The following is a 16,959-nucleotide window of genomic DNA, read 5'->3' on the forward strand; positions in this document are numbered from 1 at the left end:
GATGTGTGAGCAGGTATTCAATCAAATTGGAAATGAACTGGCTGCCTTGATCTATGACCAACTCTCTTGAAAAACCAAACTTGTAGAATATATTCTCCCTAAAAAATTCAGCTACTTTTTCCTCTGTCGCTGCTTTGATTGCTTTTGTCTCTGCCCACTTTTTCAGGTAATCAGTGCACACAATGATGTATTGCCTTTGCTTTGAAGGAGGGCTGATAGGACCCACAAAGTCCATGCCCCACTTCTCAATTGGCTCAAAGGTCACTTAAGGTTGCATGGGCATTTCATCCTTTGGAGTTGGTTTCCCCATCCTTTGACACTGATCACATTGGCTGGTATATCTCCTCACATCCTGATGAAGAGTGGGCCAATAGTAGTCTGCTTGCAGTATCTTGAAGGCAGTTCTTTTTGCTACAAAATGACCTCCACAAGGCCCATCATGATAGGTCAGGAGGATGTCAAATACCTCCTCCTCCCTGACACATCTTCTCAAGATATGATCCGAGCCAAGTTTGAAGAGATTTCCCCCAATCCAGGTGAAAGGGGTGCTTTTCCTCACTATCTTTCTCTTCTCTTTTGATGATAGATGTAGTGGAAACTATGCCGAAACCAAGTAGTTTGCTATATCAGCAAACCATGGAGAGAGTACTAAGATGGCAAACAGTTGTTCATCTATCATTTGATCATCTACCATTCCTTCTTCACTTGCAGGCAAATTTACTCTAGAAAAAAAGTGAGCAACAACATTTTCCTTATCAGGCTTATTAACAATGGTCAAATCAAACTGCTGCAGTAAAATAAACCATCTAATAATGCAAGCATTTACATTTGGTTTGTTCATTAAATATCTAATCGCAGCATGATCAGTGTGCATAAAGGTTTGATAGCCTGTGATATAATGTCTGAATTTGTTTAAGGAATGCACGACAACTACGATTTCCTTCTTGGTCACCGTATAGTTTAACTCTGCCTTTGACAAGTTTTTTCTTATAAAGTATATGGCATAAGGTAAATTTTCATCAATTTGTCCCAAGGTTGCTCCTATTGCTTTGTTCAAGGCATCTGTGTGAATGTGTAAAGGTGGGGCCCAGTTTGGGCCTCTCAGAATTGGGGCAGTCACGAGCTTGCTCTTCAAGGTATTTAGGGCTTCTTGACAGTTTTCCGACCATATAAGCTTAACATCTTTACCGAAAAGGCCAAACAAAGGAGAGGCTAGCTTGCTTAAATATTTAATGAATCTTCGATCGTACCCAGCTAAGCCTAGGAAACTTCTAACATCTCTCACCTTTTCAGGAGGTGGGACCATTTGGATGATGGCAATTTTGTTGGGGTCCACCTGCAGTCCTTGTTGAGATATTGCATGACCTAGCATGGTCCCTTCAGTCATCAAAAATTCACATTTTTCCAAACTAAGGGACGGGTTCATTTCAATACACTTGTCTAGAACTTTTCCTAGGTTAGATAAAGCTTCCTGAAAGTCAGAGGCATAAGGATTGAAGTAATCCATGTATATCTCTACTGCATCATGAACTAATTCAGAAAATATACTCAGTACCACTCTTTGGAAAGTGGCTGGTGCATTACACAAACCAAAAGGAAGGACTCGGTATGTAAAGGTACCCCAAGGACAAGTGAAAGTGGTCTTATCTTGGTCTTCCGGGCTGATTTGAATCTGATTGTACCCGCTAAACCCATCTAGGAAAGAGAAAAAAAATTTCCCTGCCAGACTATCTAACACTTGATCTATGAAAGGTAAAGGGAAATGGCCCTTTTTAGTGGCTTTGTTCAATTCTTGATAGTCGAATAGATTCTCCACTTACCATTTTTCTTTGGCACTAGCACCAAAGGAGAGACCCATTAACTATCAGAGATGGGATAGATGAATCCTGCATCAAGCATTTCTGTAGTTCTTCCTTAAAAATATCTTCAAGTGCTGGATTCATCCTCCTTTGAGGCTGCCTGACTGGCTTGCAACCTTCCTTGATGTATATATGATGAGTACAAACTAAAGGGTGCACTCCCTTCATCTCCTTATAATTCCAGGCGAAGGCATCTAAGTGCTTTCTCAGTAGGCTACATAGTTCCTTCTCCTGGGAAGTGGATAGGGATGGATTGATTTTCAAGGTTCTTTCTAGATCGAACTCTATAGTCTTAACATGGAGAGGGTTGGAGTCAGCCGAACAGATATTAGTTGAGGAGTTGTTTTGGGTTTCTCTTACTATTTCCTCTAAGGGCAATACACTGGGAGGTGGATTTTGAATCAAATTTTCAATCATACCATCCTCATCTTGTTGTTTTCCTCCCATGGCAATTTCTAATGTATAAAGCGGTGTAGAATAAACTTCATCCTCATCTTCCTCCTCCAACAGAGAGGTAGATCATGTTCTAACAAAGGTTGGGCAGGAGGATATAGGATTAACTGCTTGGACATATGCCTGTTCTTTATGGTCATGTTCCTAGGTCAAACGCTGATGTAGGCATCGGCGGTAGCCAACCAGGGTCTTCCCAGAATGAGAGGATACCCAGTGTGCTTTTCCTTTGGCTGGAGAACTAAGAAATCAGCAGGGTACTCCCAAGAATCAATGCAGACCATCACATCTTCCACAATCCCCTCAGGGGTCACGATGGAGTGTCTGCTAACTGTAGCACTGTTGTGGTCTTCCTCAAGGAGCCTTGGAGGTTAAGTTTGAGCATTGTGTCCTTTTTCATCACATTAATGGAAGCTCCTAGATCAATCATGGTATGTGGGATCATGGTGACATTGATGTGGACATCAACTACTGGGCTTCCAGGGTCTAGATATTTTGGACATGTTACCTGCCCCAACATAAGGTCGGACAGTTGCCCTATGACATTGATGGTTGGGGCATCTCTCTTGCACCTTCCTGGATGCCTAAAGAACTTCTCTTTGATCAACCTATTGTAGATAGGCACATCTTTTATGGCTTGGAGAAGTGGTATCTTCACACATAGATGTTTCAATTCTCCCAGGAGTTCAGTTTATTCTGGGGTAGGCTGGACTATTGTGGAGAGTCTTCTAGGAAAGGGTGGATTTGCTTTAGGTTTTCTTTCCTCGTTATCTTCCTCAACCTCCCTGGGTGGAGGCTCGCTATCTGGAAGAACTTTCCCAAATCACAAGTTAATTTCCTGAATCTCCATAGCATAAGTCAGGCATGATGGTTCCCCACTATACACTTGTTGAGCCTGTTTGTTGTTCGGGTTTAGATTTGGCTAGGCAGGTGTTTGGGGTTGCTTTGGTGGAGCAGGAGGTAACAGTTGTGGTTGGGCAAGTGGTGGAGGCAAAAGAGCAGGAGGAGAGTTGTATTGGGACCTCCACCCTTGATGAGATGCATTCCACTGAGGCTGCAGCTGAGCATAGGATTGGAATGAATGGTTGACTGGTTGGGCATGATATTGAGATGTGAAGGACCAAGGAGGAGGCGTAGACCAGGAAGGATGAGGAGGGGGACCCTAATAAGTTATGGAAATGACTTGGTTGAGGTTGTAGTATCCCTAGGATGTCCCTTGCATCCCTTGCTGGTATGGTCTAGGTCCATGCGACCTCCTTTGGTTTATGTAATAGAGTTGTTCAATGACTCCCTTAGCCCCTTGATATACATCTTTAAGTCCGAGTAAGAAAGGGAACTTATCTGTAGAATGATTTTCTTCACAAAGTGAACAAACCTCTATAGAGTTCAATGGGCATTCGTTCCTAGGATGCCTCCTGGTGCATCTAGGGAAAAAGATGGCCAAAACCCTCTCTGCTTCCTCTTGTTTCCTTTTGATATGCAAGGTATCCATTTCGATGTCAAGAGTCTACAACATCTCACTCTTGAAGTCTTCCAACATGTTTATAATTTCTCTCTTGATGGATGAGTTAGAGGAAGAGGTACTGGCTACGGGTGGACTCCCCCTACCTTTCTTTCTGGCTGCTCTAGAATGGTTTCTAAAAACAGTCTTTATGTCTTCATATGACAGTTGGTAGATGTCTCCCCCGGCCAGTAGATGGAGGTTGTTTAAAATAACTTCCTGAATTCCCCTGAGTAGGACCATCTTCAGAGACTAAGGGTCAAGTGTACACCCAGCCCTTTTGTAACTGAGCTGGAACCTCTCCTCATAGTCTTCCAGGGACTCATCACTTCTTATAGTCATTCAGAAAATTTCTTCTTTAGTATCTTTTGACCTACAATAGTCTCAATACTTGTTGTTAAAGGCTTCTTGCATCTAAGCCCAAGTTGTGATACTATTGCCAGGTAATCCCATGAACCAATGGAATGCTGCATCCTTGAGAGTAGAAGCGAACAATTTCAACTTTTGCTCATCTTCTCCATAGTCATAGGTTCAACAGATAACAAAAAACTCAAACATGAAGGTGTCGGGATCTTCTGTAGTCAGACCATGGAAATGAGGTAGGGTGGAAGGGCTTATATTCTTAATTTTGGTGTCCCCATTGGTCTCTCGAATGGGAAAGGTGCCCTCTATTCTTTCTCCATTCCCCCTAGCATTTTTGTGTTCAGCCATTGGCTCCAAAGGAATGTTTTCTTCTTCTTCTTCCCCCATATGTTCTTCAAATATGTCGAGCTATTCACCTAAGGGTTCTTCTTGATCGCAGCCACTGAAGAAGAGAGAAGGTTGGCTGTGTGAAGTAGTGGGGGTGTTGGGCAAAATTTTTCCTGAATTATCCCTATTCCTATGAGGCATGAAAGGAAATCTTTTCGGTTTGTTTTTGTTTCTTTTTACCCACACTGATAGTACCTGCAAAACTGAAATTGATTGAACAAAACAATTTGCAACTAACTAAAATGAACTTGCTGAAATGAAATTTTCAAAATTGAAGAGGAAAGCAAGGAAATGCAGAATTGAAAGAAAGGAAATGACTATTCTACTTTTTCTGAAATAAACTATTAGCAGAATGTTGCAAGAAGAAAATAGAATAACGCAGTAATCACAGAATACTCTGACGCTTCCCCAACAACGACGCCAAAATGTGGTAAGCACCAATTTTGCAGCAATAATGCTGTGACTCCTAGGCTGCCTACTTTACTCTTATCAACCTGGTAGTTCGTAACGAACTTGGAAGTGACGGTGCTATATGCACAAGTACTAGTTCTTACTATAGGTTGTCACTTGGTCAGCCAGCACAAGATCACTAGGAGCTCAAGCCAATTTCTATGGATTCCAGAAGAAGCTCCATATGTGATGAAATGAGAAAGATAGATTACTGTACTGATGCTATTCTACTTGCAGAAAGGAAGACTGAAATGTAAAGCAAACCAAGGGAATCCTAGTTAACCATTAATCCTACTTTTGTAGAAAGCACAATGAAAACCATGAAAAGAATGCCACTACTTACTCAAGGAAGTAAACAACATCTATCTAAGCTATTTATGGAAGTAAATGAGCAAAAAGCATTTTTTTGGATTTTTATCTATTTTTATGTGAATGTGTCATGAATGTAATTTATTTGTTTGTGAATGTGGCAGCAAATAGGTGGCAATGGAGGGTTGTTTTGGGACTTGAGAGGATGTAGGATGGTGTGGATGGGTCCTAGGAGGTCTTAGGTGGCCTTCTGAAGACTTTTCCCACACTCAGCCTTCAAAAGAAAGCCTACAGGAATATCTATTGGAGGACACAGGAAATCTATAGGAGGAAAAACAACGTTCTACAAGAGGCCTACAGGAGGAGGCCGAGAGTAGTTTTCTCTATTTTGAGGGTGTGAGATTCAGTGGAATAGGTGGATGAAGGTTGGAGTGAGGTGTTAGGGCACCTAGGGTCTACCAAGAATCATTAGGAGAGAGAAAGATGATTGGATTTGCTCAAGGAGAGAGGAAGAAAGTCTATGGAAAATGTAGGAAACTAAGGCAGAATTGAGGGGAGACTTGGGCGACTTGTAGGGCACGAATCAGATGGAGTATGGGATGGCTGATAGGCTGGCATACTGCTAGAAGATATCTATTGCATAAACAATTGGCAGTCAAGCAATGAGATTAAGCAAGTAATGAAATAACTGCATCTAGAAAAACATAGTTTTGCATCAATCTAATCTAAACTGTGATCCATGAAAGGAAATGCTGATAACTATTGTAGGAAAATAAAGCATGACAGAAGGCTATCGAAAATAAGAAAATGAGCATGATAAATAAGTTCTGAAGCAAAGCTAAACTAGACTACAAACCAACTAAGAAGCTGCAAACACTAGAAATCCTATGAATGAGGAAAATCTATGCTTTTGGGGCAGCAAGAGGGTCTTTGCCTCAAATCATGGTCCCAAATGGAGGAAGAGAGGCCAAGGCACTATTGCTAGCCTTTTGAATCTTCTTTTTATCACTGCTTAACCTACTATAGAAAGAACAAATGGAAGAAAACTACTGAATCATCAAAAGAAACCTATTCTTAACCATAAAGAAATATATCTAACAACAACCTATTCTACAAACCGAAATGAAACATACAAATACAAGTAAAGAGGAGCTTGGATACTTGGATTGGGCCCTAACCCAAGAGCTTCAGCCCTCTGAGGTAACTCAATGCTAACTCAAAAAGGATTCCATCTTTAGTCTCAAAACAGTAACAAGATTACATGAACTGTCAAGATAATAAGCTCTAAGTTGAGTAGAGTTTACGTAAGCAATACTGCAGCAAAAATCCAACAAAAATCCAACCCTAGTGAGGCCCTAGGCCTCTCTACTTATACAAATGAAGCTTCCAATAGCTTCCTCAAAATCAGGGAGGCTTGATTCCCAAAGCTCGAGATAATCATCAGTTATCCTCCACTTGCTCAACTGCCTACTAATGCATGACTTGGTTGTTTGTACTCCGAGTTGAATGAAGGGGAATTGAAAGTGAGGAGTAATAAATGAGGGGGATTCCCTCCTATAAGTCCTCTCCTTTGTCCACTTTGAGTTATTGCTGCCATTTGTCCCCTGGATCCTTGACTTTGACCACAAAATTCATCAATAATCTGCATTAAACACATATTAGACCACATGGCATCATAACTAACTCAACTCACTTTATAAGCATAAATATAATCAGAAAATCATACAATAAGCTAAGAGAATGGTTGATTTGACTAGGTTAGGAGGTAAAATGAGCCCATATAATTACCCATTTATGAGGCTCATCATGCCGCGTGGATGAGGTGCCCGCACTAGTGGTTGCACTAGCGGCGCAATGTGCAGAATGAGTCCAGTTCAACTAGGCAAGCTACCTATGCAGTGAGTTCCTTGTGAACTATCGCGAGGCATAGGAGTAGCGCAAAATGTTTCGCTACACATGGCTCTTTTTATCGATTGTACTGGTGGCATGGGAATTGCTTGAAGATAGCCAGTTCCCTTTGGTTGCATTGGACCTTCTAGAGATAGTGAAGTACGCTTCGCTGTGGACGACCAAGGACGCAAAGTGGATCAGAGAAAGAAAGATATTTTGGGTGCCAATGGAAACGAACATTTGGATGGGGATCAATTGCAAGTTGCGATTATTTCCCACAATATACAATAGTTTGCAAAGCTTTACAAAGTTTAAAGAAGACTTCCACCATGTCTTCATTAGCGCGCGTAAGGACCCTATGAAGACGTGGCATGATTTATCGTACTTGGCGACCGCCGATGTAATTTTCGTAATCCTTGAGTCTTGGCCACCGGAGTGGCACACTCCAGCTGACTCCGTGGTGGAAATAGACAAGTCCATTATGTAATGCAAGAAAGAAGAGACAAAGCTTCAAATGGCGCAGCTGGCTGAGAAGCACAGGAAGGAAGAAGCAGCGACTAAGGCATAGGCAGCGTGCGACGATGTGAAGATTGCGAAATAGTAGCAGAAAACAAGACAAGAAGAGCGTGAAGGATAGAATTCACCTTCACCCGAACCAGAGACAGACACAAAACAAGATGGCGTGGACCTGCAAACAATGTCCAACCACCTCAAGCATCCATGACCATGAGAGCAGGAAGTTTCGTGAAAGAAAACAAAGGCATTAAAGACATCTTTTGACCCAATCACCCTCACTGAGGGGGATTTGCATGATATCAACGAAACAGTGAGGGATGTCACCACAGAGGCCCTCCGACAGTTTGAGGAACAACAACAGTTGGTATTGGGGGCTCTTCGGACAGAGTTACAGGAGTTGTAGGTTCACACTCCACAGGCTGGATTAGTGTCAACCAACGTCGTAGTTGGCAATTCAACTACCGAGGAGATGTTACGCATAAGGGTGACCAACACGATAGTGCTACCAGATGGAGCACACACTACAGAGAATGAGGCTGACAAGCCTATGGTCATCAGTTTAAAAGGGGTAGGGCTGAACATGGCTACGTTCCCTCGGGAGACACTCTACCTCTTATAGGATGGAGTCACCGAAGAAATTAGGGCTAGGGAGAGTCATGCTCTACAGGTAATGAACGAGTAGTGCATCAACATTGAGCAGTTGGCCCTGCAGCATAAAGAGGCAGTGGAGCAAAACAAATAGATAATGCAGGCTGTGGAAGAAGCCTGTCGAATGGTCCTGGAGTTGGACATTCAAGCAGAAGAACTGGTGGAGGCGCACATTCGTAAGTTAGCCACCAGGGTGCGCAACGCAAGAGCAGAGATGGATAGGGTTCAACTGGAGCTAAACCTTTAGATAACAAAATTGTAGTTGAGGGTTCAACCTTCAACTCCACCATAGGTCAGAGAACAACACACCACCATGGTTACGACATTGATTGCGATGATTGATAGTCTAGTGACAGACTGCATCCAGCGCTTCAAATAGTCATTCGAGATCCTAACGACTCTGTAGGAGGACCCAAATGTAGAGCACTTAGAGAGAGAGGCGTGCGAGCTACAGTAGAGATATGATGAGGTAAAAGGGACATTGCAGATGGTTTCCCTTACATAAAGGCTTGCATGGATGCAGAAGGCAAAGGCGCTCAAGGAGTAGGTGGATGTCGCTTGGCAAAAAGAAGCGGTCTTAAAAGTGTGCCTACAACCATGGATCAATGAGGCGTATAAAATTACAACCTCCATTGAAGCAAAGCTTGTGCAACTATAGGAAACATAGAAGAGGATTCAATGAAGTAGTTCAATAGTGGCAGTCACCGACTAGTGCGTGGAAGAAGTCTAGCAAGCAGTCACTTAGTGTGCTGCCGAAGTTGTAGGGACTCAAACAGAGTTGGGAGGTCTTCGCGCTAAGATCTTCACACCTGTAGAGTTACTCAAGGGCAAGTCACGATGTTTGTGTTGGGGGCCTGATGGGCGTGGGATCCCCGAAGAGACGTTTTGGGGCTTAGAGCCCAAATTTTGGTCCAAATTTTTAATTCCAATGTAAGGACTTCGCAATTTGTGGGCGCGGAGTGCGTATTTGTTAAAAATTCATAGGGTTGTCCACCCTTATTTTGATAATGCAATGTCGGCTATAGAAGATCTACCCATGGTCCGCGAACCATGGGATTGTATAAATAGAGATAAGCACTAAGTAGTTAGAGACACAATGTCAAAGAAATGAAGATGTATGCGAGATAACTCTGAAGTGTAAGTCTTTTAGGGCTCTGCAGCTAAGTGCACAAAGGCCTAGAAGTCCGTAGCTGAGTGTGTGGACCCCTGCAGCTGAGTGCACAGGGCGAGTCAAGTCTGTAATCATCTAGAAGTATTAATAAAGAGAAGTTTTCTATCATTCCTGCGTATTTATTTCTTGTTTATGCATCTGTTATATTGGGTATGAATTTCACTTCTAATGCCTATATGATATGTGAATGTGTATAACTGTATTGGTTAAGTGAAGACAAGTAAGAACATATGTTTACGCGAAGCTAACTAATATTTGCTAATAAGATAAGTAAGATACTTAACTGAGGTAAGGAAATAGCATAGTTCACTACACTAGTAGCGTGAAATGACATCATCCCCTGGGTAGGGTTGTGTGGAGGACAAGTGTAACGTTTTGTGAAGGTATTGAAGGGTAGAACAGAGTGCAAAGCAACCTACACAAAGGCAGGAATAGTTGGAATAAACCAACATCACAACCATCTCAAGAGCGCGAAAACTTTGGTCCAACATCCCCCCATACTACTTTGGGTGAGACTTCAGTTCACGCTCTGCGGGCTGATGTCGAAAGGGCCAGTAGTAAAGGGATTTGTTTGGCTAACTAATGCTAAACATGGGTCAGGCCCCCTCAAGCCAACACCAAGATATGCAACATTCAAGAGGAAAGCATGGTGGCTGAAGTAGCCCAGAGTATGCCAAGGGTTATGTAGCATTGGATAATCACCAAGAAGACCATATGGAAGGTAAGTTACAAGAGCAAGTTGTTTCTCTTTTTATTGATCCAGATTCTAATTATACTTATGTCAACCCAGATCTTGTCAAAAAGTGTAGATTATACAAGGAAATGCATAGATAACCCTGACTGGTTCAATTGGTAACCAGGAAAAGGTGAAGAATCAACCATTGGGTGAAGTCATGTGCATTTAAATTTAGTGGCATGACTGCAATAGCCTACTTAAATATGTTACCATTGGGTGGGTATGGAGTATTGTTGGGCATGGACTAACTATATGAGCACCGGATCAAGGTAGATTTCTATGAGATGGAAATAGAATGCATGGATGAGAAGGAGTGCTGCAAAGCAAGAAAAATCCCATATCAGTAAGATTGATCACTACTATGCAAACCAAATGTAGTAGCAAGAAGGGATGTACATTATTTGTAGTACAAGTTTCCAAGGGAGTCGATAGAGAAACAGAATATGACGAAGCTAAATTTATTCAAAAAATACCTTTGTTTTCAACAATATGTGAATGTATTTCCAGTAGAGGTTCCTGGATTGCCTCCTCATAGATAGAAAAATTTGTCTATCAAGATGGTACCTGGAGTAGAACCAGCATCTAAAGCTCCATATAGAAAGAGCACCCTAGAATTGGTTGAGCTAAAACTACAACTAAGGGAAATGCTCGACAAAGGATACATAAGGCCAAGTGTGTCTTGCTGGGAGCACTGGTATTAGTTTTAAATAAGAAATATGGGACACTGAGTCTATTCATAGATTATAGACAATTGAACAAGGTAACCATTAGAATAGGTAACCATTACCAAGAATTGATGATCTCTTTGACTAGTTAAGGGGAGTAGCAATCTTCTCCAAAATTTACTTGAGGTCAGGATACAATCAAGTAAGAATCAAGGAGGAGGAAATTCACAAGATATATTTCAAAACAAGATATAGGCACTATGAATTCATAGTGGTACCCTTTGGTCTTAGAAACCATGTTCATGTGCCTAATGAACAGGGTGTTACAACCTTACTCAGATAAGTTTGTCGCTATATTTGTTGATGACATATTGGTTTATTAAAAAAATGGAAGATGAACATGAACATCACTTGGTGATTGTGTTACAATTGTTGAGAGAACATAAGCTCTATAAAAATCTTGGTAAGTGTGACTTCTTCCAGTCATAGGTACACTACTTAGGGCACATTTTCTCCAAGGAAGGTGTATCGGTTGATCTTGATAAGATAAAATCCATAAGGGAGTGGTCAACTCCAAATAACATGGATGAAATCAGATCATTCATGGGATTGGTAGGATATTACGAGATATTTATTCAAAATTTATCCAAAATAGGAAATTGCATTACATCCTTTCAGAGAAAAGGGTAAATATTTGAGTGGACTTCAAAATGTGCAAAAATCTTTGAGCAGTTAAAGTAATTGCTCACTAGTGCACCAGTGCTGAGAATCACAAATTGTGGCAAGGATTTCATAGTATGCACTAATGCCTGAAAGGAGGGACTCGATAGATTCTTAATGTAGGAAGGACAAGTCGTGTTCTATGAGTCTAAAAAATTAAATAAACATGAGGAAATTTATGTGACACATGATTTAGGATTGCCTTACATCATTCATGCTTTAAAAATGTGGAGGAACTACCTCCTTGACCGAAATTTGATGCTCATGAAAGACCATAGTGGGTTCAAATATTTGTTTGTACAACCGAAGTTGAATGCTAGGAAAGCTAGATGGCTAGCCATGCTCAATGAATTTGACTTTGAGTTAAGTGTATAGAAGGTAAGGAAAACAAGGTTGTTTATATCTTGAGCAAGAGAATCCAAGTTAATCACTTGGAAAGTGTAAGCTCATATTAAACAAATGTGGCAAAAATAATCAAAAATGTCATACAATAGGATGATACATACCAACAAGTAAAGGAAAGATTGTGGCAAGGTAGTGAGGATGGAGAATACCACCTCTCTAAGGATGGCTTAGTCAGATTCAAAGGCAGAATCTATGTGCCTAACAGTGATGATGTAAAAATACTGATAATGAGAGAATTCCATTCTAAGCCCTATTCAAGCCACCTGGGGTATCGGGTCTTATAGCCATTAAAAGATATTACAATTGCCCAAATATGAAGAAGGAAATAACATACTACATGGAAAAATTCATGGAATGCCAACTAGTAAAGGTCGAATGCAAGCGCCTGACAGGATTGTCACAACCTATCCCTATTCCAGAATGGAAGTGGGAATTTTTCTCCATGTATTTCATTACTGGATTTCCCAAATAAACTGAGCGACATGATGCAATCATGGTAGTGGTGGATAATCTTATCAAGGTATCTCACTTCGTGGAAGTTAAATCCACCAATTTTGCTAGTGGTACAGAATTTTTTTTCATAAAATAGATTATGAAGCTACATTCCATCCCTAAGAAAATTGTGTCAAATAGAGATGCTAGATTTACTTCTAGATTTTGGAAGGAACTGTTTGAAAGTTTGGGAACATAATTGGCATTCAGTACAACTTCTCACCCATAAACATATGAGAAAAAGGAGAGGACCAACCAGATCCTTGAGGACATGTTGAGGATGTATGTGATGCATCAACCCAAGAAATGGGAAGAATATCTTCCACTTGTGGAATTTTCATACAACAATGGGAACCAAGAATCCATAAAGATGAGCCCCTTTGAAGCATTATATGGCAGGAGATGTAATACTCCTATTAGCTGGAGTGATCCAGTTAATAAGGTCCATGTAGGACCTGATATGCTTAAAGAGATGGAATAGAAAGTTTAGATTATAAGGAAAAATTTGAAACTGGTACATGATAGAAAAAAAATCTATATAAATAAGCATAGGGTTGACAAATAATTCCAAGTTGGAGAACATGTTTATTTGAGAACTAAGCCCAAGAAAAGTTCCCTAAGGATGGGAATGTGTTCCAAGTTGGAACTATGGTATTGTGGGCTATTTGAAGTCCTTAAAAGGATAAGACTAATATCATATAGATTTGATTTACCTCATCAGCTATAATTCATGATTTTTTCCATGTTTCTCTACTTAAAAAGTATATACATGGTTATAGTCATGTAATTGATTGGTCTGTGCTACAGGTGGAACCAGAGGAGAGTTCAAACCAAAGCCAATTTTACTTCTAGACTAGAGGAGTCTCATGCTTTGGCGCTGAGCCATAGAGAAAGTCAAGGTACAATGGAAGAACTTTGGGCTAGAGGAGGCCACATGGGAAATGGTTGATGCCATGAATGTTGTTTATCCCTTCTTATTTGATGGTTAAACAAAGTATGTATAATTGTAAATATTGTATGGAGTTGTGTATATAAATATTCATAAAATAGTTTGTGTTGCATTTTGAAACTATGTCGCATATGGGAAATTGAACGCTGAGGGTAGTGTTCCCTCAAGGGGGAGGGAACTATGATAGCCCCACCTAAAGTCCTCATATAAGCAACATTTTAAATATATTGTAAATATATTGCAACATTTGAAATAAAAACTGGGACTGAGTCAAGGGACACAGATTCTAAAGTTGGGGAGGAGGTCACTTGCTTGGGATGTTATGGTTTCTTGTGCAAAGGAGAAACTTGAAATGCAAGAAAACCATTAAAGGTTGGTTGGTGCATGAATTGATGAAGGAGATCTTGCAATCAAATGATCTATAAGAGGAATTATACAGGCCCATGTTGCTTGAGAAGTAACTAAAATAAAAGAGGACAAGAATTTTATGGAGGGACTATATGCTACATGCTAGGAAGGATGCAACAATTATGGTGGCTGAGGGAGACCCTAAGAAAATATAGAGACATAGGATAGAATGAGATATTTGGAAGGGGAAGAGACATAGGGAGAGAAGAGAAGAAGATATGGAGACTGTTGAGCATTAGAAAAGGTATGTAATTGCCACTTATTTCATTATCTTTTCCTTTAATTCATAACTTCTTTGCATTGTGAGATGGGCATATGATGAAGGATTATGATAAAGTTTAAGAGATTTATGAGTAACGTAAAATGACTAATTATTACCTTTTTCTATGCAGAAAATGAAGAAAATGGAAGATCGCCATTTCAGAGGAAAAGACAAGGCAAAACCAACTGTTGTCCCTTTGATAGGGAACCGCATCTAGACAAGGCAATCCAGATCGGAGTGCATGAGCCAAGAAAAGGAAGAAGAAATACCATATCAGCGCAAGAGGACGAAGAGATAACTGAAGGATAACGATATGGCGAATCCCTCAGGATCCTTTGATCCTGAGGGATCGCTACCTTAAGAATATCTGTATCTTTGGTATTTCTGCTTGGCCACTATAAAAAGGGACAGCGCTGCTAGCCCAAGGGGCAGATTATTGTTGTTTTATAGAATTTGTTGTTGCAAACTGAACTTTGATCATCGACTCTCTTTAAAGAGCGATTACTATAACTCTGTTTTCATGATTAATACATAAACTTTGTTGTTGTTCCGTCTTTGATTCTGGAGTAACTGCAGTAGTGTGTCCCTGGAGGCTAAGGGCCCGGCCCTAGTGGATCACTTGCTTTTTGTACCATTATTTTCCAATTCCAAGTCGTTTGTGGTTTGATTTCTTTTACTTGCTTCATTCAGTAATCTATTGTTCCTTGTTATTTCATTTACTGGCTCTATTATATTTAATTCATATTTGAATAGTAAGGTTATCTTCTGCAACTGAAATGTTATGATGTTCATTCTGAAATCGTATCGCATTGCTGCTCCTTTACAGATTGATATTATTGTGTAACACTATTGTTCCTTTACAAATTAACATTATGGTTCGTTTACAGAGTAACATTGTTGTGCATTTACAGATTGGTATTGTTGTTTATTCGGCTACAGTTTACCTCTAATTGTGACTGTTGTTCATTTGGATTGTCGTTCCATTACAACTGCAATTTCTATTCCTTTATAACCATGGTTAATATTTATTATGCTAAAACTTAGATTACTGATTCCGTCATTATAGATTCGTTGTGTGTTAACATTTGATTTAGTTCGCTGTGCATTTACATTTGATTCAGTTTTCTATTCAATATTTCATAGACTTACTTAAGTTTGTTGTTCCATTCTTGGTTTGTTGTTCAAATCAATTCCTAGTTAAAGATTGCTGCTTAATTCCTTTAGATGAAGATTGCTACTTAATTCATTTTCTATAAGTTAAAGCTTTGTTGTTCGATCTTTTCAATAGATTAGTTGATGTTCCCTTTTATATTAATTGAATTATCATTTCAAGTAATTTCTTTGGTGTGAACAAAACAATCTACAATTGTAGTGAACATTGACTATTGATGTCTGGTTATTGGAGATCTTCTCTTTGATTGCTTTTCATTTGCATCAGTTTACAAAGGGAAGAGTTGTCATTACTACACCCTTGACTGATGATTGTTGTAGTTTCTTAAATGAATGATTTAAGTACAGATCACTTCAATTTCTTGCCATTACATTTAGAGTTTGTTTTCAACATTTATTTACTTTTGTGAAAGCACTATACTATTAGCATTACTCTTCACAAGTGACCGCCTCAAACTGAGTACACTCTTGAGATAACAAATCATACCTTGATTGATAATTAATGTAGGGTAAATAGAGGTTGAAAAGACCCTTTTTACTGCTCAACATTTTGGCACCATTGTTGGGGAAGAGTGTAGCCATTTGTTTCTTTTGAGAGTAGTGTAAGTACCTGCTAGGAGAGAATTGGGTTTTAAAAATGGAAGGTAAGAACTTGCGTACGAAGCATGTAACAGCCCTGCTCCCCCGCCTGCTTTCCTACAAATTTGTTGTTATTTTAGGTAGAAATCAGCATTTGATTTGTGTGTATGATTAAGCAGAAAAAGCCTGAAAAGAATCCTAAACCACTACCCAAGCCTAATAAAGCTAAGGGGCTGGTGACCCTTGGCTAATCGACCTTTATAGATGAAATCCTTAAAAAGGAAGAATCTCAGCCTTCAGTAGGACCTAGAAAAGTTGTTTCTAGACAACCTACTAGTTCCCTTCAGGCTGGAGCCTTTGCTGAGGTGCACAGCCAAACTGAGGAGCAATATTTTTAAGAAATTGAGAATTCTAGCCCAAAATCATTGCAAGAAGGGAACCTTAGTAATCTCCACGAAAGGAGATGAGAAATAGGGGAAACTGAAGAACCAAGATCTCCTCTTGGAAGAGCTCAGTGATTAAGCAGCCTAGATAAGGGAATTGCTATAAAAATCATCCAGAACGAAGAACCTCAAGAGCTAAAATCCCCCCGGACATTAGGAACTCTCATCATCCCAGACAAAGGAAGTGTTGTTAAGACCATTCCTGCTCTGTCTAAACAGCCTAGGAATACCCTCCTAGAAATCCCTGAAGGTTATTGGCACATATTTGACCAAATGGCCCAGAACCAGTAAACCCCCCAAACCTCCACACTGTAATATCCCATTGTAGATACTGCAGTCAATGCACCTATGAAGGCAATCCATCTCCAACACATCCCTACATTCCATGGCCTAACATCGGAAGACCCAGATGCATTTTTTTTGAATTCAATGTGTTGTGCAGGGGATATGACTATACCACCGATCCCCAAAAGCTGAAACTATTTCCCTCTACATTAAAAGGAGCTGCTTTACAATGGTTTACGAGGTTGGGTGGAGGTGTTATAAATGATTGGGATCAGGTGAAAGGCGCTTTCCTGAAGAAATA

Source organism: Pinus tabuliformis, chromosome 8 (assembly GCF_031772625.1).
Source record: "Pinus tabuliformis cultivar Carrire ecotype Pingquan chromosome 8, CPIR1, whole genome shotgun sequence".
NCBI lineage: Eukaryota > Viridiplantae > Streptophyta > Pinopsida > Pinales > Pinaceae > Pinus > Pinus tabuliformis.